This window comes from Staurois parvus, unplaced genomic scaffold (assembly GCF_062004578.1).
Source record: "Staurois parvus isolate SC_StPar_1 unplaced genomic scaffold, SC_StPar_1.0 ptg000582l, whole genome shotgun sequence".
Lineage (NCBI taxonomy): Eukaryota > Metazoa > Chordata > Amphibia > Anura > Ranidae > Staurois > Staurois parvus.
In genome coordinates, this window is record NW_028318378.1 from 611,577 (window position 1) to 635,802 (window position 24,226).

At 47.3% G+C, this 24,226-nt stretch overlaps 1 protein-coding gene across 1 annotated transcript in view; it reads right to left on the minus strand.

Annotated features, from left to right (window-relative positions):
* The window catches only part of LOC149450102 (uncharacterized), a 94,653-nt gene that overhangs the window by 25,200 nt on the left and 45,227 nt on the right, over window positions 1-24,226 (minus strand). The gene's annotated exons all lie outside the window — the stretch shown is intronic.

Below are 24,226 nucleotides of genomic sequence, written 5' to 3' on the forward strand. Positions count from 1 at the left end.
CAGCAGCAATGGGAGGCCCGTAATCTGCCAGCACCCTATGACAAAAAATGGAACACACCAGCAGTGTGAGGAGACCTGAAAGTGGCACATGGCAGAGTGTGGCGATGGAGACAGCAGCAATGGGAGGCGGTTCAGGGACCCATGAGACACTGTGGACCTGGCAGCAGCATGAGGAGGTGGTACAGGGGCCCATGGCAGATTAAGGCCTGGCAGCAGCAATGGGAGGCCCGTAATCTGCCAGCACCCTATGACAAAATGGAACCCTGGGCTGGGGCAGGCAGAACCGCCGTATCTTTATCACGGTTTCCCAGGCCACCGAATGGTGACGCTGCATATGCTGACGCAATGCTGTAGTCCCAACATGGGCCCCCTGGCCACGCTTGACTTTCTGGCCACATAGTCGACATACGGCTACGTTTACTTCCTCGGGCGGCTTGACGAAAAATTGCCACACCGCCGAGTAGGAAACTTTGCCCCCGCTACTCCTCACTGGCTGACTGCTACTTCCTCCGTGCACACCGGCACCACTACTGGCCGTGGTGGTAGGCTGCAGTGGAGCTGGTGCTCTACTCCGTGGCCGTTTGCCTCCACTGACACTGCTGCGACCCTGCTGCCTCCTGGCAGCAGCAATGGGAGGCCGTACAGGGACCCATGACACACTCTGGACCTGGCAGAAGCATGAAGAGGCGGTACAGGGGCCCATGGCAGATTAGGGGCCTGGCAGCAGCTATGGGAGGCCCGTAATCTGCCAGCACCCTATGACAAAAAATGGAACACACCAGCAGTGTGAGGAGACCTGAAAGTGGCACATGGCAGAGTGTGGCGATGGAGACAGCAGCAATGGGAGGCCGTACAGGGACCCATGAGAGACTCTGGACCTGGCAGCAGCAATGGGAGGCCCGTAATCTGCCAGCACCCTATGACAAAAAATGGAACACAACAGCAGTGTGAGGAGACCTGAAAGTGGCACATGGCATGAGTCACTGTGGACCTGGCAGCAGCATGAGGAGGCGGTACAGGGGCCCATGGCAGATTAGGGGCCTGGCAGCAGCTATGGGAGGCCCGTAATCTGCCAGCACCCTATGACAAAAAATGGAACACACCAGCAGTGTGTGAGGAGACCTGAAAGTGGCACATGGCAGAGTGTGGCGATGGAGACAGCAGCAATGGGAGGCCGTACAGGGACCCATGACACACTCTGGACCTGGCAGCAGCATGAGGAGGCGGTACAGGGGCCCATGGCAGATTACGGGCCTGGCAGCAGCAATGGGAAGCCCGTAATCTGCCAGCACCCTATGACAAAAAATGGAACACACCAGCAGTGTGAGGAGACCTGAAAGTGGCACATGTTTGGGGCATGATTCATGGCGGATTTAGTCAGTTGTGTCAGGAACTGGTGGTTTGAAATCCAGACTAATCCACGCCTGATTCATTTTCACAAACGTGAGTCTCTCCACACTTTGGGTGGACAGTCGTGTCCTCCGCGGAGTTACAATACCTCCTGCCGCACTAAACACGCGCTCCGATGCCACGCTACTGGCCGGGCATGACAGCCTTTCAAGGGCAAATTCAGCTAGTTGGGGCCAAAGGTCAAGTTTCATTGCCCAGTAGTCAAGGGGATTGTCTACCTCGGTTGGCAGGGTGCTGTCCAAGTAGGCCTAAGCCTGTTGTTTGAGGTCCTGCTCCAGGTCCACCTGATGCTGCTGCTGCTGCGGCTGGTTAGTAGTTTCCTCACTGCGCTGGTGAAGAAAGCTACTCATCATCGACTGCAGACTGAGGTAGCCGCTGCTGGTGGAGCTGCCACTGCTCCTACCACCCCACCCCTCCCCTGCTGCCATGGCAGCGGAACGCGAGCGCACAGGGCCCACAGTGTCTGAGGATGGACGTTGGCGCAGAAAGGCAGAGACCAGCTGACTACATAGGTGGTTTTTATAGTACGTTATTTTGTCCTCCCTCTCAGCAGGTGTGAAAAAGGCCACCATTTTTGAACGGTAGCGAGGGTCCAACAAGGTGGACAGCCAAAAGTCATCCCTCTGTCTGATGGTTATTATTCGGCTGTCGCTACGCAAGCAAGCGAGCATGCTATGGGCCATTTGTGCCAAGGAATGCGAGGGACTCCCTGCCTCCATCTCCACAGCATACTGCCACGGTGTGTCTGGGTCCTCTGTCTCCTCCTCCTCCTCTACCAGATGCTCCTGCTCCTCCACTCCTGTCCGCTGAGTGGAAAAACCACCCATTTCACTCAATAATTCCTGAGCACCAATGTCCTCCTCTACCTCCTCCTCTTCTTCCTGTCCTGCCCCCACAGGGGTCATGTGGCGTTGAGATCTGTGCGCCACGTCTACCGCACCCTGACCAGCCATTGTTAACAGCATTTGTTCCAGGACGTGCAACAGAGGAATGACGTCGTTCATCCCATAGTCCTGCCGACTCACGAATAGCGTGGCCTCCTCAAAGGGCCTGAGCAAGCGGCAGGTGTCACGCATGAGCTGCCAATGGCTGACATCGAAGTTACACAGGGAGTACCTTTATCCGCTTGTAACATCAGGAAATCGGTGATGGCCTTTCGCTGTTCGTAAAGGCGGTCTAACATGTGTAGGGTTGAATTCCACCTTGTTGCAACGTCGTAGATCAGGCGATGCTGTGGAATTCCGTTCTGCCGCTGCAGCTCAAGGAGGGTGTGCTTTGCGGTGTAGGAATGGCTGAAATGCATGCAAAGTTTACGTGACATTTTAAGGATGTCTTGCAGTGGGATGGTTGATTTTAGGAACCGCTTGACAACCAGATTGAACACGTGAGCCATGCATGGCACATGGCACAACCTTCCTTGACGCAGAGCAGACACCATGTTCTTTCCGTTGTCGGTCAACATGGTTCCGATTTTCAGTTTGCGCGGAGACAGCCATCTGTCGATTTCTCTGTTCATTACACTGAGAAGTTCCTCCCCTGTGTGACTACGTTCGCCAAGGCATACCAGGTGCAGCACAGCGTGACACCGTTGTGCCCTGCACATGTGATATGCCGGTCGGGTAATGGGACTTGGCACGGGGGTGGCGGCTGAGGACACGGCAGAAGAAGAGGTGGTAGAGGCGGACATCTTTGCCGGACCAAGGACGTGCAAACGTGGAGGCAAAAGCGGCGTGACCTGTCCAAGTTGCTGGTGCGGCTGTGACGGCACCACGTTCACCCAGTGGGCCGTAAATGACATGTACTGTCCCTGACCGTAGTTACAGCTCCACACGTCGGCGCTGCCGTGCACTTTGGCAGAGACCGACATGCTCAAAGACTGGCCCACCATCTCTTCTACATGTGAATGCAGGGCTGGCACTGCCTTTTTGGCGAAGAAATGACGGCTTGGCACTCTCCACCGCGGCGCGGCACAAGCCATCATTTCTCGGAAAGGTGCTGAGTCCACCACTTGGAAAGGGAGGGACTGCAGCACCAGCAACTTGGACAGGAGGACGTTCAGCTTTTGCACCGTCGGGTGCGTGCTCGCAACCTGTTGTCTCTTGGAAACGGATTCCAAGAAAGACTGCTGACGGAATCCGTGAAGAGGAGTAGCAGGAGAAGGAGCATCTGAACGAGCGGAAGATGCCAACGAGCGACAACTCCCCTCAGCAGAGGTGTTGGAGCCTTGACTGGCTGATGGAGGGCGATTGACGTCGGGTGACGGAGCAAGTAACGGAGCGGGTGATGGAGCGGGGGCTGGGGCAGGCAGAACCGCCGTATCTTTATCACGGTTTTCCCAGGCCACCAAATGGCGACGCTGCATATGCTGACGCAACGCTGTAGTCCCAACATGGGCCCCCTGGCCACGCTTGACTTTCTGGCCACATAGTCGATATACGGCTATGTTTACTTCCTCGGGCGGCTTGACAAAAAATTGCCACACCGCCGAGTAGGAAACTTTGCCCCCGATACTCCTCACTGGCTGACTGCTACTTCCTCCGTGCACACCGGCACCACTACTGGCCGTGGTGGTAGGCTGCAGTGGAGCTGGTGCTCTACTCCGTGGCCGTTTGGCTCCACTGACACTGCTGCGACCCTGCTGCCTCCTGGGCAACCCACCGACTGTTTTGCTCGCTGCCAAGCTGCCACCCTCTTCTCCTGATGATGCGGAAGCAATAGCCTGATGACGACGAGGCTGCCAAGTGCGATCAGCCTCATCATCATCAATTAGGGTCTCCGCCTCACTACTAGCCCCCTCGGCTGCATGTGGGTCAGGAGACAGACCTGTCTCTAGACCGGCTACCGAGCCACTCTCCTCGCCACTACTTCTTCGCCTGGCTGCTGAAGAGGCGGATGTCTCCCCCCGTTCCTGACCGCTCTCTGTTAGCTCTTCCTCACTGTACAGTGGGGCTGAGCCCACAGCATGCGATACTTCGCTTGGTGAGGGAACACCAAAGGACAGGGGCAGGTAGAGGACACGTGATTTCAGTGGGCTTGCTCCCGGGCCATGCCAACTAACGGTTGTGTCTGACGTACCCACCGACCGTTGGCTGTAGGTGTCAGAGGTGACCTGGGAAGAGGAAGACGACCGAGCCAACCAATCGATGACGGCAGGGTTGTCGGTGGAGACACGACCGCTGGATGACACCGGGAGCACTGGCCTCTGGCTGCGACTAGTGCTGCCTCGACCCCATCCTCTGCTGCCACGTCTGCTCGCTCCTAAAACATTGCCTCCTCTGCCACTCCTCTGCGTGTTGTCTGACATACTCTTTAATTAAACGATTCTGTGTCCCTGAGTAACAATTCTGTGTCCCTCAGTAACAATTCTGTGTCTGTCCCTGAGTAACAATTCTGTGTCCCTAAGTAACGTTTCTGTGGCCCTAAGTAACGGTTCTGTGGCCCTCAGTAACAAATCTGTGTCCCTCAGTAACAATTCTGTGTCTGTCCCTAAGTAACAATTCTGTGGCACTAAGTAACGTTTCTGTGGCCCTAAGTAACGGTTCTGTGGCCCTCAGTAACAAATCTGTGTCCCTCAGTAACAATTCTGTGTCTGTCCCTAAGTAAATATTCTGTGGCCCTAAGTAACGTTTCTGTGGCCCTAAGTAACGTTTCTGTGGCCCTAAGTAACGATTCTGTGGCCCTCAGTAACAAATCTGTGTCCCTCAGTAACAATTCTGTGTCTGTCCCTAAACAACAATTCTGTGGCCCTAAGTAACGTTTCTGTGGCCCTAAGTAACGTTTCTGTGGCCCTAAGTAACGATTCTGTGGCCCTAAGTAACGTTTCTGTAGCCATAAGTAACGTTTCTGTGGCCCTAAGTAACGTTTCTGTGGCCCTAAGTAACAGTTCTGTGGCCCTCAGTAACAATTCTGTGTCCCTCAGTAACAATTCTGTGTCTGTCCCTGAGTAACAATTCTGTGTCCCTAGGTAACGTTTCTGTGGCCCTAAGTAACGGTTCTGAGGCCCTCAGTAACAAATCTGTGTCCCTCAGTAACAATTCTGTGTCTGTCCCTAAGTAACAATTCTGTGGCCCTAAGTAACGTTTCTGTGGCCCTAAGTAACGTTTCTGTGGCCCTAAGTAACGATTCTGTGTCCCTCAGTAACAAATCTGTGTCCCTCAGTAACAATTCTGTGTCTGTCCCTAAGTAACAATTCTGTGGCACTAAGTAACGTTTCTGTTGCCCTAAGTAACGTTTCTGTGGCCCTAAGTAACGATTCTGGGGCCCTAAGTAACGTTTCTGTAGCCCTAAGTAACGTTTCTGTGGCCCTAAGTAACGTTTCTGTGGCCCTAAGTAACGGTTCTGTGTCCCTCAGTAACAATTCTGTATCCCTCAGTAACAATTCTGTGTCTGTCCCTGAGTAACAATTCTGTGTCCCTAAGTAATGTTTCTGTGGCCCTAAGTAACGGTTCTGTGGCCCTCAGTAACAAATCTGTGTCCCTCAGTAACAATTCTGTGTCTGTCCCTGAGTAACAATTCTGTGTCCCTAAGTAACGTTTCTGTGGCCCTAAGTAACGGTTCTGTGGCCCTCAGTAACAAATCTGTGTCCCTCAGTAATAATTCTGTGTCTGTCCCTAAGTAACAATTCTGTGGCCCTAAGTAACGTTTCTGTGGCCCTAAGTAACGTTTCTGTGGCCCTAAGTAACGATTCTGTGGCCCTCAGTAACGATTCTGTGGCCCTCAGTAACAAATCTGTGTCCCTCAGTAACAATTCTGTGTCTGTCCCTAAGCAACAATTCTGTGGCCCTAAGTAACGTTTCTGTGGCCCTAAGTAATGTTTCTGTGGCCCTAAGTAACGATTCTGTGGCCCTAAGTAACGTTTCTGTAGCCCTAAGTAACGTTTCTGTGGCCCTAAGTAACGTTTCTGTGGCCCTAAGTAACAGTTCTGTGGCCCTCAGTAACAATTCTGTGTCCCTCAGTAACAATTCTGTGTCTGTCCCTGAGTAACAATTCTGTGTCCCTAGGTAACGGTTCTGTGGCCCTAAGTAACGGTTCTGTGGCCCTCAGTAACAAATCTGTGTCCCTCAGTAACAATTCTGTGTCTGTCCCTAAGTAACAATTCTGTGGCCCTAAGTAACATTTCTGTGGCCCTAAGTAACGTTTCTGTGGCCCTAAGTAACGATTCTGTGTCCCTCAGTAACAAATCTGTGTCCCTCAGTAACAATTCTGTGTCTGTCCCTAAGTAACAATTCTGTGGCACTAAGTAACGTTTCTGTGGCCCTAAGTAACATTTCTGTGGCCCTAAGTAACGGTTCTGTGTCCCTCAGTAACAATTCTGTATCCCTCAGTAACAATTCTGTGTCTGTCCCTGAGTAACAATTCTGTGTCCCTAAGTAATGTTTCTGTGGCCCTAAGTAATGGTTCTGTGGCCCTCAGTAACAAATCTGTGTCCCTCAGTAACAATTCTGTGTCTGTCCCTGAGTAACAATTCTGTGTCCCTAAGTAACGTTTCTGTGGCCCTAAGTAACGGTTCTGTGGCCCTCAGTAACAAATCTGTGTCCCTCAGTAACAATTCTGTGTCTGTCCCTAAGTAACAATTCTGTGGCCCTAAGTAACGTTTCTGTGGCCATAAGTAACATTTCTGTGGCCCTAAGTAACGATTCTGTGGCCCTCAGTAACAAATCTGTGTCCCTCAGTAACAATTCTGTGTCTGTCCCTAAGCAACAATTCTGTGGCCCTAAGTAACGTTTCTGTGGCCCTAAGTAACAATTCTGTGGCCCTAAGTAACGTTTCTTTAGCCCTAAGTAACGTTTCTGTGGCCCTAAGTAACGTTTCTGTGGCCCTAAGTAACAGTTCTGTGGCCCTCAGTAACAATTCTGTGTCCCTCAGTAACAATTCTGTGTCTGTCCCTGAGTAACGATTCTGTGGCCCTAGGTAACGTTTCTGTGGCCCTAAGTAACGGTTCTGTGGCCCTCAGTAACAAATCTGTGTCCCTCAGTAACAATTCTGTGTCTGTCCCTAAGTAACAATTCTGTGGCACTAAGTAACATTTCTGTGGCCCTAAGTAACGTTTCTGTGGCCCTAAGTAACGATTCTGTGGCCCTAAGTAACGTTTATGTAGCCCTAAGTAACGTTTCTGTGGCCCTAAGTAACGTTTCTGTGTCCCTAAGTAACGGTTCTGTGTCCCTCAGTAACAATTCTGTATCCCTCAGTAACAATTCTGTGTCTGTCCCTGAGTAACAATTCTGTGTCCCTAAGTAACGTTTCTGTGGCCCTAAGTAACGGTTCTGTGGCCCTCAGTAACAAATCTGTGTCCCTCAGTAACAATTCTGTGTCTGTCCCTGAGTAACAATTCTGTGTCCCTAAGTAACGTTTCTGTGGCCCTAAGTAACGGTTCTGTTACCCTCAGTAACAAATCTGTGTCCCTCAGTAACAATTCTGTGTCTGTCCCTGAGTAACAATTCTGTGTCTCTAAGTAACGTTTCTGTGGCCCTAAGTATCGGTTCTGTGGCCCTCAGTAACAAATCTGTGTCCCTCAGTAACAATTCTGTGTCTGTCCCTAAGCAACAATTCTGTGGCCCTAAGTAACGTTTCTGTGGCCCTAAGTAACGTTTCTGTGGCCCTAAGTAACGATTCTGTAGCCCTAAGTAACGTTTCTGTAGCCCTAAGTAACGTTTCTGTGGCCCTAAGTAACGTTTCTGTGGCCCTAAGTAACAGTTCTGTGGCCCTCAGTAACAATTCTGTGTCCCTCAGTAACAATTCTGTGTCTGTCCCTGAGTAACGATTCTGTGGCCCTAGGTAACGTTTCTGTGGCCCTAAGTATCGGTTCTGTGGCCCTCAGTAACAAATCTGTGTCCCTCAGTAACAATTCTGTGTCTGTCCCTAAGTAACAATTCTGTGGCCCTAAGTAACATTTCTGTGGCCCTAAGTAACGTTTCTGTGGCCCTAAGTAACGATTCTGTGTCCCTCAGTAACAAATCTGTGTCCCTCAGTAACAATTCTGTGTCTGTCCCTAAGTAACAATTCTGTGTCCCTAAGTAACGTTTCTGTGGCCCTAAGTAACGGTTCTGTGGCCCTCAGTAACAAATCTGTGTCCCTCAGTAACAATTCTGTGTCTGTCCCTGAGTAACAATTCTGTGTCCCTAAGTAACGTTTCTGTGGCCCTAAGTAACGGTTCTGTTGCCCTCAGTAACAAAACTGTGTCCCTCAGTAACAATTCTGTGTCTGTCCCTAAGTAACGATTCTGTGGCCCTAAGTAACGATTCTGTGGCCCTAAGTAACGTTTCTGTAGCCCTAAGTAACGTTTCTGTGGCCCTAAGTAACGTTTCTGTGGCCCTAAGTAACGTTTCTGTGGCCCTAAGTAACGGTTCTGTGTCCCTCAGTAACAATTCTGTATCCCTCAGTAACAATTCTGTGTCTGTCCCTGAGTAACAATTCTGTGTCCCTAAGTAACGTTTCTGTGGCCCTAAGTAACGGTTCTGTGGCCCTCAGTAACAAATCTGTGTCCCTCAGTAACAATTCTGTGTCTGTCCCTGAGTAACAATTCTGTGTCCCTAAGTAACGTTTCTGTGGCCCTAAGTAACGGTTCTGTTGCCCTCAGTAACAAATCTGTGTCCCTCAGTAACAATTCTGTGTCTGTCCCTAAGTAACAATTCTGTGGCCCTAAGTAACGTTTCTGTGGCCCTAAGTAACGTTTCTGTGGCCCAAAGTAACGATTCTGTGGCCCTAAGTAACGATTCTGTGGCCCTCAGTAACAAATCTGTGTCCCTCAGTAACAATTCTGTGTCTGTTCCTAAGCAACAATTCTGTGGCCCTAAGTAACGTTTCTGTGGCCCTAAGTAACGTTTCTGTGGCCCTAAGTAACGATTCTGTGGCCCTAAGTAACGATTCTGTGGCCCTAATTAACGTTTCTGTAGCCCTAAGTAACGTTTCTGTGGCCCTAAGTAACAGTTCTGTGGCCCTCAGTAACAATTCTGTGTCCCTCAGTAACAATTCTGTGTCTGTCCCTGAGTAACAATTCTGTGTCCCTAGGTAACGTTTCTGTGGCCCTAAGTAACGGTTCTGAGGCCCTCAGTAACAAATCTGTGTCCCTCAGTAACAATTCTGTGTCTGTCCCTAAGTAACAATTCTGTGGCCCTAAGTAACGTTTCTGTGGCCCTAAGTAACGTTTCTGTGGCCCTAAGTAACGATTCTGTGTCCCTCAGTAACAAATCTGTGTCCCTCAGTAACAATTCTGTGTCTGTCCCTAAGTAACAATTCTGTGGCACTAAGTAACGTTTCTGTGGCCCTAAGTAACATTTCTGTGGCCCTAAGTAACGATTCTGTGGCCCTAAGTAACATTTCTGTAGCCCTAAGTAACGTTTCTGTGGCCCTAAGTAACGTTTCTGTGGCCCTAAGTAACGGTTCTGTGTCCCTCAGTAACAATTCTGTATCCCTCAGTAACAATTCTGTGTCTGTCCCTGAGTAACAATTCTGTGTCCCTAAGTAATGTTTCTGTGGCCCTAAGTAATGGTTCTGTGGCCCTCAGTAACAAATCTGTGTCCCTCAGTAACAATTCTGTGTCTGTCCCTAAGTAACAATTCTGTGGCCCTAAGTAACGTTTCTGTGGCCCTAAGTAACGTTTCTGTGGCCCTAAGTAACGATTCTGTGGCCCTAAGTAACGTTTCTGTAGCCCTAAGTAACGTTTCTGTGGCCCTAAATAACGTTTCTGTAGCCCTCAGTAACAATTCTGTGTCCCTCAGTAACAATTCTGTGTCTGTCCCTGAGTAACAATTCTGTGTCCCTAAGTAATGTTTCTGTGGCCCTAAGTAACGGTTCTGTGGCCCTCAGTAACAAATCTGTGTCCCTCAGTAACAATTCTGTGTCTGTCCCTAAGTAACAATTCTGTGGCCCTAAGTAACATTTCTGTGGCCCTAAGTAACGTTTCTGTGGCCCTAAGTAACGATTCTGTGTCCCTCAGTAACAAATCTGTGTCCCTCAGTAACAATTCTGTGTCTGTCCCTAAGTAACAATTCTGTGGCACTAAGTAACGTTTCTGTGTCCCTAAGTAACGTTTCTGTGGCCCTAAGTAACGATTCTGTGGCCCTAAGTAACGTTTCTGTAGCCCTAAGTAACGTTTCTGTGGCCCTAAGTAACGTTTCTGTGGCCCTAAGTAACGTTTCTGTGGCCCTAAGTAACGGTTCTGTGTCCCTCAGTAACAATTCTGTATCCCTCAGTAACAATTCTGTGTATGTCCCTGAGTAACAATTCTATGTCCCTAAGTAACGTTTCTGTGGCCCTAAGTAACGGTTCTGTGGCCCTCAGTAACAAATCTGTGTCCCTCAGTAACAATTCTGTGTCTGTCCCTGAGTAACAATTCTGTGTCCCTAAGTAACGTTTCTGTGGCCCTAAGTAACGGTTCTGTTGCCCTCAGTAACAAATCTGTGTCCCTCAGTAACAATTCTGTGTCTGTCCCTAAGTAACAATTCTGTGGCCCTAAGTAACGTTTCTGTGGCCCTAAGTAACGTTTCTGTGGCCCAAAGTAACGATTCTGTGGCCCTAAGTAACGATTCTGTGGCCCTCAGTAACAAATCTGTGTCCCTCAGTAACAATTCTGTGTCTGTCCCTAAGCAACAATTCTGTGGCCCTAAGTAACGTTTCAGTGGCCCTAAGTAACGTTTCTGTGGCCCTAAGTAACGATTCTGTGGCCCTAAGTAACGATTCTGTGGCCCTAATTAACGTTTCTGTAGCCCTAAGTAACGTTTCTGTGGCCCTAAGTAACAGTTCTGTGGCCCTCAGTAACAATTCTGTGTCCCTCAGTAACAATTCTGTGTCTGTCCCTGAGTAACAATTCTGTGTCCCTAGGTAACGTTTCTGTGGCCCTAAGTAACGGTTCTGAGGCCCTCAGTAACAAATCTGTGTCCCTCAGTAACAATTCTGTGTCTGTCCCTAAGTAACAATTCTGTGGCCCTAAGTAACATTTCTGTGGCCCTAAGTAACGATTCTGTGGCCCTAAGTAACGTTTCTGTAGCCCTAAGTAACGTTTCTGTGGCCCTAAGTAACGTTTCTGTGGCCCTAAGTAACGGTTCTGTGTCCCTCAGTAACAATTCTGTATCCCTCAGTAACAATTCTGTGTCTGTCCCTGAATAACAATTCTGTGTCCCTAAGTAATGTTTCTGTGGCCCTAAGTAATGGTTCTGTGGCCCTCAGTAACAAATCTGTGTCCCTCAGTAACAATTCTGTGTCTGTCCCTAAGTAACAATTCTGTGGCCCTAAGTAACGTTTCTGTGGCCCTAAGTAACGTTTCTGTGGCCCTAAGTAACGATTCTGTGGCCCTAAGTAACGTTTCTGTAGCCCTAAGTAACGTTTCTGTGGCCCTAAGTAACGTTTCTGTGGCCCTCAGTAACAATTCTGTGGCCCTCAGTAACAATTCTGTGTCTGTCCCTGAGTAACAATTCTGTGTCCCTAAGTAATGTTTCTGTGGCCCTAAGTAACGGTTCTGTGGCCCTCAGTAACAAATCTGTGTCCCTCAGTAACAATTCTGTGTCTGTCCCTAAGTAACAATTCTGTGGCCCTAAGTAACATTTCTGTGGCCCTAAGTAACGTTTCTGTGGCCCTAAGTAACGATTCTGTGTCCCTCAGTAACAAATCTGTGTCCCTCAGTAACAATTCTGTGTCTGTCCCTAAGTAACAATTCTGTGGCACTAAGTAACGTTTCTGTGTCCCTAAGTAACGTTTCTGTGGCCCTAAGTAACGATTCTGTGGCCCTAAGTAACGTTTATGTAGCCCTAAGTAACGTTTCTGTGGCCCTAAGTAACGTTTCTGTGGCCCTAAGTAACGTTTCTGTGGCCCTAAGTAACGGTTCTGTGTCCCTCAGTAACAATTCTGTGTCTGTCCCTAAGTAACAATTCTGTGGCCCTAAGTAACGTTTCTGTGGCCCTAAGTAACAGTTCTGTGGCCCTCAGTAACAATTCTGTGTCCCTCAGTAACAATTCTGTGTCTGTCCCTGAGTAACAATTCTGTGTCCCTAAGTAATGTTTCTGTGGCACTAAGTAACGGTTCTGTGGCCCTCAGTAACAAATCTGTGTCCCTCAGTAACAATTCTGTGTCTGTCCCTAAGTAACAATTCTGTGGCCCTAAGTAACGTTTCTGTGGCCCTAAGTAACGTTTCTGTGGCCCTAAGTAACGTTTCTGTGGCCCTAAGTAACGGTTCTGTGGCCCTCAGTAACAAATCTGTGTCCCTCAGTAACAATTCTGTGGCCCTCAGTAACAAATCTGTGTCCCTCAGTAACAATTCTGTGTCCCTCAGTAACAATTCTGTGTCTGTCCCTGAGTAACAATTCTGTGTCTGTCCCTGAGTAACAATTCTGTGTCTGTCGCTGAGTAACAATTCTGTGTCCCTCAGTAACAATTCTGTGTCCCTCAGTAACAATTCTGTGTCTGTCCCTGAGTAACAATTCTGTGTCTGTCCCTGAGTAACAATTCTGTGTCTGTCCCTAAGTAACAATTCTGTGTCCCTCAGTAACAATTCTGTGTCCCTCAGTAACAATTCTGTGTCTGTCCCTGAGTAACAATTCTGTATCTGTCCCTGAGTAACAATTCTGTGTCCCTCAGTAAAAATTCTGTGTCCCTGATTAACAATTCTGTGTCCCTCAGTAACAATTCTGTGTCCCTCAGTTACAATTCTGTGTCTGTCCCTGAGTAACAATTCTGTGTCCCTAAGTAACATTTCTGTGGCCCTAAGTAACGGTTCTGTGGCCCTCAGTAACAAATCTGTGTCCCTCAGTAACAATTCTGTGTCTGTCCCTAAGTAACAATTCTGTGGCACTAAGTAACGTTTCTGTGGCTCTAAGTAATGTTTCTGTGGCCCTATGTAACGATTCTGTGGCCCTAAGTAAAGTTTCTGTAGCCCTAAGTAACGTTTCTGTGGCCCTAAGTAACGTTTCTGTGGCCCTAAGTAACGTTTCTGTGGCCCTAAGTAACGGTTCTGTGTCCCTCAGTAACAATTCTGTATCCCTCAGTAACAATTCTGTGTCTGTCCCTGAGTAACAATTCTGTGTCCCTAAGTAACGTTTCTGTGGCCCTAAGTAACGGTTCTGTGGCCCTCAGTAACAAATCTGTGTCCCTCAGTAACAATTCTGTGTCTGTCCCTAAGTAACAATTCTGTGGCCCTAAGTAACGTTTCTGTGGCCCTAAGTAACGTTTCTGTGGCCCTAAGTAACGATTCTGTGGCCCTAAGTAACGATTCTGTGGCCCTAAGTAACGTTTCTGTAGCCCTAAGTAACGTTTCTGTGGCCCTAAGTAACGTTTCTGTGGCCCTAAGTAACAGTTCTGTGGCCCTCAGTAACAATTCTGTGGCCCTCAGTAACAATTATGTGTCTGTCCCTAAGAAACAATTCTGTGGCCCTAAGTAACGTTTCTGTGGCCCTAAGTAACGTTTCTGTGGCCCTAAGTAACGATTCTGTGGCCCTAAGTAACGTTTCTGTAGCCCTAAGTAACGTTTCTGTGGCCCTAAGTAATGTTTCTGTGGCCCTAAGTAACAGTTCTGTGGCCCTCAGTAACAATTCTGTGTCCCTCAGTAACAATTCTGTGTCTGTCCCTGAGTAACAATTCTGTGTCCCTAAGTAACGTTTCTGTGGCCCTAAGTAACGGTTCTGTGGCCCTCAGTAACAAATCTGTGTCCCTCAGTAAAAATTCTGTGTCTGTCCCTAAGTAACAATTCTGTGGCCCTAAGTAACGTTTCTGTGGCCCTAAGTAACGTTTCTGTGGCCCTAAGTAACGATTCTGTGGCCCTCAGTAACGATTCTGTGGCCCTCAGTAACAAATCTGTGTCCCTCGGTAACAATTCTGTGTCTGTCCCTAAGCAACAATTCTGTGGCCCTAAGTAACATTTCTGTGGCCCTAAGTAACGTTTCTGTGGCCCTAAGTAACGATTCTGTGGCCCTAAGTAACGATTCTGTGGCCCTAAGTAACGTTTCTGTAGCCCTAAGTAACGTGTCTGTGGCCCTAAGTAACAGTTCTGTGGCCCTCAGTAACAATTCTGTGTCCCTCAGTAACAATTCTGTGTCTGTCCCTGAGTAACAATTCTGTGTCCCTAGGTAACGTTTCTGTGGCCTTAAGTAACGGTTCTGTGGCCCTGAGTAACAAATCTGTGTCCCTCAGTAACAATTCTGTGTCTGTCCCTAAGTAACAATTCTGTGGCCCTAAGTAACATTTCTGTGGCCCTAAGTAATGTTTCTGTGGCCCTAAGTAACGATTCTGTGTCCCTCAGTAACAAATCTGTGTCCCTCAGTAACAATTCTGTGTCTGTCCCTAAGTAACAATTCTGTGGCACTAAGTAACGTTTCTGTGGCCCTAAGTAACGTTTCTGTGGCCCTAAGTAACGATTCTGTGGCCCTAAGTAACGTTTCTGTAGCCCTAAGTAACGTTTCTGTGGCCCTGAGTAATGTTTCTGTGGCCCTAAGTAACGTTTCTGTGGCCCTAAGTAACGGTTCTGTGTCCCTCAGTAACAATTCTGTATCCCTCAGTAACAATTCTGTGTCTGTCCCTGAGTAACAATTCTGTGTCCCTAAGTAACGTTTCTGTGGCCCTAAGTAACGGTTCTGTGGCCCTCAGTAACAAATCTGTGTCCCTCAGTAACAATTCTGTGTCTGTCCCTGAGTAACAATTCTGTGTCCCTAAGTAACGTTTCTGTGGCCATAAGTAACGGTTCTGTGGCCCTCAGTAACAAATCTGTGTCCCTCAGTAACAATTCTGTGTCTGTCCCTAAGTAACAATTCTGTGGTCCTAAGTAACGTTTCTGTGGCCCTAAGTAACGTTTCTGTGGCCCTAAGTAACGATTCTGTGGCCCTAAGTAACGATTCTGTGGCCCTCAGTAACAAATCTGTGTCCCTCAGTAACAATTCTGTGTCTGTCCCTAAGCAACAATTCTGTGGCCCTAAGTAACGTTTCTGTGGCCCTAAGTAACGTTTCTGTGGCCCTAAGTAACGATTCTGTGGCCCTAAGTAACGTTTCTGTAGCCCTAAGTAACGTTTCTGTGGCCCTAAGTAACGTTTCTGTGGCCCTAAGTAACAGTTCTGTGGCCCTCAGTAACAATTCTGTGTCCCTCAGTAACAATTCTGTGTCTGTCCCTGAGTAACAATTCTGTGTCCCTAGGTAACATTTCTGTGGCCCTAAGTAACGGTTCTGTGGCCCTCAGTAACAAATCTGTGTCCCTCAGTAACAATTCTGTGTCTGTCCCTAAGTAACAATTCTGTGGCCCTAAGTAACGTTTCTGTGGCCCTAAGTAACAGTTCTGTGGCCCTCAGTAACAATTCTGTGTCCCTCAGTAACAATTCTGTGTCTGTCTCTGAGTAACAATTCTGTGTCCCTAAGTAATGTTTCTGTGGCCCTAAGTAACGGTTCTGTGGCCCTCAGTAACAAATCTGTGTCCCTCAGTAACAATTCTGTGTCTGTCCCTAAGTAACAATTCTGTGGCCCTAAGTAACGTTTCTGTGGCTCTAAGTAACGTTTCTGTGGCCCTAAGTAACGGTTCTGTGGCCCTCAGTAACAAATCTGTGTCCCTCAGTAACAATTCTGTGGCCCTCAGAAAAAATCTGTGTCCCTCAGTAACAATTCTGTGTCCCTCAGTAACAATTCTGTGTCTGTCCCTGAGTAACAATTCTGTGTCTGTCCCTGAGTAACAATTCTGTGTCTGTCCCTGAGTAACAATTCTGTGTCTGTCGCTGAGTAACAATTCTGTGTCCCTCAGTAACAATTCTGTGTCCCTCAGTAACAATTCTGTGTCCCTCAGTAACAATTCTGTGTCTGTCCCTGAGTAACAATTCTGTGTCTGTCCCTGAGTAACAATTCTGTGTCTGTCCCTAAGTAACAATTCTGTGTCCCTCAGTAACAATTCTGTGTCCCTCAGTAACAATTCTGTGTCTGTCCCTGAGTAACAATTCTGTATCTGTCCCTGACTAACAATTCTGTGTCCCTCAGTAAAAATTCTGTGTCCCTGAGTAACAATTCTGTGCCCCTCAGTAACAATTCTGTGTCCCTCAGTAACAATTCTGTGTCTGTCCCTAAGTTACAATTCTGTGTCCCTAAGTAACATTTCTGTGGCCCTAAGTAACGGTTCTGTGGCCCTCAGTAACAAATCTGTGTCCCTCAGTAACAATTCTGTGTCTGTCCCTAAGTAACGATTCTGTGGCCCTAAGTAAAGTTTCTGTAGCCCTAAGTAACGTTTCTGTGGCCCTAAGTAACGTTTCTGTGGCCCTAAGTAACGGTTCTGTGGCCCTAAGTAACGGTTCTGTGTCCCTCAGTAACAATTCTGTATCCCTCAGTAACAATTCTGTGTCTGTCCCTGAGTAACAATTCTGTGTCCCTAAGTAACGTTTCTGTGGCCCTAAGTAACGGTTCTGTGGCCCTCAGTAACAAATCTGTGTCCCTCAGTAACAATTCTGTGTCTGTCCCTAAGTAACAATTCTGTGGCCCTAAGTAACGTTTCTGTGGCCCTAAGTAACGTTTCTGTGGCCCTAAGTAACGATTCTGTGGCCCTAAGTAACGATTCTGTGGCCCTTAGTAACGTTTCTGTAGCCCTAAGTAACGTTTCTGTGGCCCTAAGTAACGTTTCTGTGGCCCTAAGTAACAGTTCTGTGGCCCTCAGTAACAATTCTGTGGCCCTCAGTAACAATTCTGTGTCTGTCCCTGAGTAACAATTCTGTGTCCCTAGGTAACATTTCTGTGGCCCTAAGTAACGGTTCTGTGGCCCTCAGTAACAAATCTGTGTCCCTCAGTAACAATTCTGTGTCTGTCCCTAAGTAACAATTCTGTTGCCCTAAGTAACGTTTCTGTGGCCCTAAGTAACAGTTCTGTGGCCCTCAGTAACAATTCTGTGTCCCTCAGTAACAATTCTGTGTCTGTCTCTGAGTAACAATTCTGTGTCCCTAAGTAATGTTTCTGTGGCCCTAAGTAACGGTTCTGTGGCCCTCAGTAACAAATCTGTGTCCCTCAGTAACAATTCTGTGTCTGTCCCTAAGTAACAATTCTGTGGCCCTAAGTAACGTTTCTGTGGCCCTAAGTAACGGTTCTGTGGCCCTCAGTGACAAATCTGTGTCCCTCAGTAACAATTCTGTGGCCCTCAGAAAAAATCTGTGTCCCTCAGTAACAATTCTGTGTCCCTCAGTAACAATTCTGTGTCTGTCCCTGAGTAACAATTCTGTGTCTGTCCCTGAGTAACAATTCTGTGTCTGTCCCTGAGTAACAATTCTGTGTCTGTCGCTGAGTAACAATTCTGTGTCCCTCAGTAACAATTCTGTGTCCCTCAGTAACAATTCTGTGTCCCTCAGTAACAATTCTGTGTCTGTCCCTGAGTAACAATTCTGTGTCTGTCCCTGAGTAACAATTCTGTGTCTGTCCCTAAGTAACAATTCTGTGTCCCTCAGTAACAATTCTGTGTCCCTCAGTAACAATTCTGTGTCTGTCCCTGAGTAACAATTCTGTATCTGTCCCTGAGTAACAATTCTGTGTCCCTCAGTAAAAATTCTGTGTCCCTGAGTAACAATTCTGTGTCCCTCAGTAACAATTCTGTGTCCCTCAGTAACAATTCTGTGTCTGTCCCTCAGTAACAATTCTGTGTCCCTAAGTAACATTTCTGTGGCCCTAAGTAACGGTTCTGTGGCCCTCAGTAACAAATCTGTGTCCCTCAGTAACAATTCTGTGTCTGTCCCTAAGTAACAATTCTGTGGCACTAAGTAACGTTTCTGTGGCTCTAAGTAATGTTTCTGTGGCCCTAAGTAACGATTCTGTGGCCCTAAGTAAAGTTTCTGTAGCCCTAAGTAACGTTTCTGTGGCCCTAAGTAACGTTTCTGTGGCCCTAAGTAACGGTTCTGTGGCCCTAAGTAACGGTTCTGTGTCCCTCAGTAACAATTCTGTATCCCTCAGTAACAATTCTGTGTCTGTCCCTGAGTAACAATTCTGTGTCCCTAAGTAACGTTTCTGTGGCCCTAAGTAACGGTTCTGTGGCCCTCAGTAACAAATCTGTGTCCCTCAGTAACAATTCTGTGTCTGTCCCTAAGTAACAATTCTGTGGCCCTAAGTAACGTTTCTGTGGCCCTAAGTAACGTTTCTGTGGCCCTAAGTAACGATTCTGTGGCCCTAAGTAACGATTCTGTGGCCCTAAGTAACGTTTCTGTAGCCCTAAGTAACGTTTCTGTGGCCCTAAGTAACGTTTCTGTGGCCCTAAGTAACAGTTCTGTGGCCCTCAGTAACAATTCTGTGGCCCTCAGTAACAATTCTGTGTCTGTCCCTAAGTAACAATTCTGTGGCCCTAAGTAACGTTTCTGTGGCCCTAAGTAACGTTTCTGTGGCCCTAAGTAACGATTCTGTGGCCCTAAGTAACGATTCTGTGGCCCTAAGTAACGTTTCTGTAGCCCTAAGTAACGTTTCTGTGGCCCTAAGTAACGTTTCTGTGGCCCTAAGTAACAGTTCTGTGGCCCTCAGTAACAATTCTGTGTCCCTCAGTAACAATTCTGTGTCTGTCCCTGAGTAACAATTATGTGTCCCTAAGTAACGTTTCTGTGGCCCTAAGTAACGGTTCTGTGGCCCTCAGTAACAAATCTGTGTCCCTCAGTAACAATTCTGTGTCTGTCCCTAAGTAACAATTCTGTGGCCCTAAGTAACGTTTCTGTGGCCCTAAGTAACGTTTCTGTGGCCCTAAGTAACGATTCTGTGGCCCTCAGTAACGATTCCGTGGCCCTCAGTAACAAATCTGTGTCCCTCGGTAACAATTCTGTGTCTGTCCCTAAGCAACAATTCTGTGGCCCTAAGTAACATTTCTGTGGCCCTAAGTAACGTTTCTGTGGCCCTAAGTAACTATTCTGTGGCCCTAAGTAACGATTCTGTGGCCCTAAGTAACGTTTCTGTAGCCCTAAGTAACGTTTCTGTGGCCCTAAGTAACGTTTCTGTGGCCCTAAGTAACAGTTCTGTGGCCCTCAGTAACAATTCTGTGTCCCTCAATAACAATTCTGTGTCTGTCCCTGAGTAACAATTCTGTGTCCCTAGGTAACGTTTCTGTGGCCTTAAGTAACGGTTCTGTGGCCCTCAGTAACAAATCTGTGTCCCTCAGTAACAATTCTGTGTCTGTCCCTAAGTAACAATTCTGTGGCCCTAAGTAACATTTCTGTGGCCCTAAGTAACGTTTCTGTGGCCCTAAGTAACGATTCTGTGTCCCTCAGTAACAAATCTGTGTCCCTCAGTAACAATTCTGTGTCTGTCCCTAAGTAACAATTCTGTGGCACTAAGTAACGTTTTTGTGGCCCTAAGTAACGTTTCTGTGGCCCTAAGTAACGATTCTGTTGCACTAAGTAACGTTTCTGTAGCCCTAAGTAACGTTTCTGTGGCCCTGAGTAATGTTTCTGTGGCCCTAAGTAACGTTTCTGTGGCCCTAAGTAACGGTTCTGTGTCCCTCAGTAACAATTCTGTATCCCTCAGTAACAATTCTGTGTCTGTCCCTGAGTAACAATTCTGTGTCCCTAAGTAACGTTTCTGTGGCCCTAAGTAACGGTTCTGTGGCCCTCAGTAACAAATCTGTGTCCCTCAGTAACAATTCTGTGTCTGTCCCTGAGTAACAATTCTGTGTCCCTAAGTAACGTTTCTGTGGCCCTAAGTAACGGTTCTGTGGCCCTCAGTAACAAATCTGTGTCCCTCAGTAACAATTCTGTGTCTGTCCCTAAGTAACAATTCTGTGGCCCTAAGTAACGTTTCTGTGGCCCTAAGTAACGTTTCTGTGGCCCTAAGTAACGATTCTGTGGCCCTAAGTAACGATTCTGTGGCCCTCAGTAACAAATCTGTGTCCCTCAGTAACAATTCTGTGTCTGTCCCTAAGTAACAATTCTGTGGCCCTAAGTAACGTTTCTGTGGCCCTAAGTAACGTTTCTGTGGCCCTAAGTAACGATTCTGTGGCCCTCAGTAACGATTCTGTGGCCCTCAGTAACAAATCTGTGTCCCTCGGTAACAATTCTGTGTCTGTCCCTAAGCAACAATTCTGTGGCCCTAAGTAACATTTCTGTGGCCCTAAGTAACGTTTCTGTGGCCCTAAGTAACTATTCTGTGGCCCTAAGTAACGATTCTGTGGCCCTAAGTAACGTTTCTGTAGCCCTAAGTAACGTTTCTGTGGCCCTAAGTAACGTTTCTGTGGCCCTAAGTAACAGTTCTGTGGCCCTCAGTAACAATTCTGTGTCCCTCAGTAACAATTCTGTGTCTGTCCCTGAGTAACAATTCTGTGTCCCTAGGTAACGTTTCTGTGGCCTTAAGTAACGGTTCTGTGGCCCTCAGTAACAAATCTGTGTCCCTCAGTAACAATTTTGTGTCTGTCCCTAAGTAACAATTCTGTGGCCCTAAGTAACATTTCTGTGGCCCGAAGTAACGTTTCTGTGGCCCTAAGTAACGATTCTGTGTCCCTCAGTAACAAATCTGTGTCCCTCAGTAACAATTCTGTGTCTGTCCCTAAGTAACAATTCTGTGGCACTAAGTAACGTTTCTGTGGCCCTAAGTAACGTTTCTGTGGCCCTAAGTAACGATTCTGTGGCACTAAGTAACGTTTCTGTAGCCCTAAGTAACGTTTCTGTGGCCCTGAGTAATGTTTCTGTGGCCCTAAGTAACGTTTCTGTGGCCCTAAGTAACGGTTCTGTGTCCCTCAGTAACAATTCTGTATCCCTCAGTAACAATTCTGTGTCTGTCCCTGAGTAACAATTCTGTGTCCCTAAGTAACGTTTCTGTGGCCCTAAGTAACGGTTCTGTGGCCCTCAGTAACAAATCTGTGTCCCTCAGTAACAATTCTGTGTCTGTCCCTGAGTAACAATTCTGTGTCCCTAAGTAACGTTTCTGTGGCCCTAAGTAACGGTTCTGTGGCCCTCAGTAACAAATCTGTGTCCCTCAGTAACAATTCTGTGTCTGTCCCTAAGTAACAATTCTGTGGCCCTGAGTAACGTTTCTGTGGCCCTAAGTAACGTTTCTGTGGCCCTAAGTAATGAGTCTGTGGCCCTAAGTAACGATTCTGTGGCCCTCAGTAACAAATCTGTGTCCCTCAGTAACAATTCTGTGTCTGTCCCTAAGTAACAATTCTGTGGCCCTAAGTAACGTTTCTGTGGCCCTAAGTAACAGTTCTGTGGCCCTCAGTAACAATTCTGTGTCCCTCAGTAACAATTCTGTGTCTGTCCCTGAGTAACAATTCTGTGTCCCTAAGTAATGTTTCTGTGGCCCTAAGTAACGGTTCTGTGGCCCTCAGTAACAAATCTGTGTCCCTCAGTAACAATTCTGTGTCTGTCCCTAAGTAACAATTCTGTGGCCCTAAGTAACGTTTCTGTGGCCCTAAGTAACGTTTCTGTGGCCCTAAGTAACGTTTCTGTGGCCCTCAGTAACAAATCTGTGTCCCTCAGTAACAATTCTGTGGCCCTCAGTAACAAATCTGTGTCCCTCAGTAACAATTCTGTGTCCCTCAGTAACAATTCTGTGTCTGTCCCTGAGTAACAATTCTGTGTCTGTCCCTGAGTAACAATTCTGTGTCTGTCGCTGAGTAACAATTCTGTGTCCCTCAGTAACAATTCTGTGTCCCTCAGTAACAATTCTGTGTCCCTCAGTAACAATTCTGTGTCTGTCCCTGAGTAACAATATTGTGTCTGTCCCTAAGTAACAATTCTGTGTCCCTCAGTAACAATTCTCTGTCCCTCAGTAACAATTCTGTGTCTGTCCCTGAGTAACAATTCTGTATCTGTCCCTGAGTAACAATTCTGTGTCCCTCAGTAACAATTCTGTGTCCCTCAGTAACAATTCTGTGTCTGTCCCTGAGTAACAATTCTGTGTCCCTAAGTAACATTTCTGTGGCCCTAAGTAACGGTTCTGTGGCCCTCAGTAACAAATCTGTGTCCCTCAGTAACAATTCTGTGTCTGTCCCTAAGTAACAATTCTGTGGCACTAAGTAACGTTTCTGTGGCTCTAAGTAATGTTTCTGTGGCCCTAAGTAACGATTCTGTGGCCCTAAGTAAAGTTTCTGTAGCCCTAAGTAAAGTTTCTGTGGCCCTAAGTAACGTTTCTGTGGCCCTAAGTAACGTTTCTGTGGCCCTAAGTAACGGTTCTGTGTCCCTCAGTAACAATTCTGTATCCCTCAGTAACAATTCTGTGTCTGTCCCTGAGTAACAATTCTGTGTCCCTAAGTAACATTTCTGTGGCCCTAAGTAACGGTTCTGTGGCCCTCAGTAACAAATCTGTGTCCCTCAGTAACAATTCTGTGTCTGTCCCTAAGTAACAATTCTGTGGCCCTAAGTAACGTTTCTGTGGCCCTCAGTAACGTTTCTGTGGCCCTAAGTAACGATTCTGTGGCCCTAAGTAACGATTCTGTGGCCCTAAGTAACGTTTCTGTGGCCCTAAGTAACGTTTCTGTGGCCCTAAGTAACAGTTCTGTGGCCCTCAGTAACAATTCTGTGGCCCTCAGTAACAATTCTGTGTCTGTCCCTAAGTAACAATTCTGTGGCCCTAAGTAACGTTTCTGTGGCCCTAAGTAACGATTCTGTGGCCCTAAGTAACGTTTCTGTGGCCCTAAGTAACGGTTCTGTGGCCCTCAGTAACAAATCTGTGTCCCTCAGTAACAATTCTGTGTCTGTCCCTAAGTAACAATTCTGTGGCCCTAAGTAACGTTTCTGTGGCCCTAAGTAACGTTTCTGTGGCCCTAAGTAACGATTCTGTGGCCCTCAGTAACGATTCTGTGGCCCTCAGTAACAAATCTGTGTCCCTCGGTAACAATTCTGTGTCTGTCCCTAAGCAACAATTCTGTGGCCCTAAGTAACATTTCTGTGGCCCTAAGTAACGTTTCTGTGGCCCTAAGTAACGATTCTGTGGCCCTAAGTAACGATTCTGTGGCCCTAAGTAACGTTTCTGTAGCCCTAAGTAACGTTTCTGTGGCCCTAAGTAACGTTTCTGTGGCCCTAAGTAACAGTTCTGTGGCCCTCAGTAACAATTCTGTGTCCCTCAGTAACAATTCTGTGTCTGTCCCTGAGTAACAATTCTGTGTCCCTAGGTAACGTTTCTGTGGCCTTAAGTAACGGTTCTGTGGCCCTCAGTAACAAATCTGTGTCCCTCAGTAACAATTCTGTGTCTGTCCCTAAGTAACAATTCTGTGGCCCTAAGTAACATTTCTGTGGCCCTAAGTAACGTTTCTGTGGCCCTAAGTAACGATTCTGTGTCCCTCAGTAACAAATCTGTGTCCCTCAGTAACAATTCTGTGTCTGTCCCTAAGTAACAATTCTGTGGCACTAAGTAACGTTTCTGTGGCCCTAAGTAACGTTTCTGTGGCCCTAAGAAACGATTCTGTGGCCCTAAGTAACGTTTCTGTAGCCCTAAGTAACGTTTCTGTGGCCCTGAGTAATGTTTCTGTGGCCCTAAGTAACGTTTCTGTGGCCCTAAGTAACGGTTCTGTGTCCCTCAGTAACAATTCTGTATCCCTCAGTAACAATTCTGTGTCTGTCCCTGAGTAACAATTCTGTGTCCCTAAGTAACGTTTCTGTGGCCCTAAGTAACGGTTCTGTGGCCCTCACTAACAAATCTGTGTCCCTCAGTAACAATTCTGTGTCTGTCCCTGAGTAACAATTCTGTGTCCCTAAGTAACGTTTCTGTGGCCCTAAGTAACGGTTCTGTGGCCCTCAGTAACAAATCTGTGTCCCTCAGTAACAATTCTGTGTCTGTCCCTAAGTAACAATTCTGTGGCCCTAAGTAACGTTTCTGTGGCCCTAAGTAACGTTTCTGTGGCCCTAAGTAACGATTCTGTGGCCCTAAGTAACGATTCTGTGGCCCTCAGTAACAAATCTGTGTCCCTCAGTAACAATTCTGT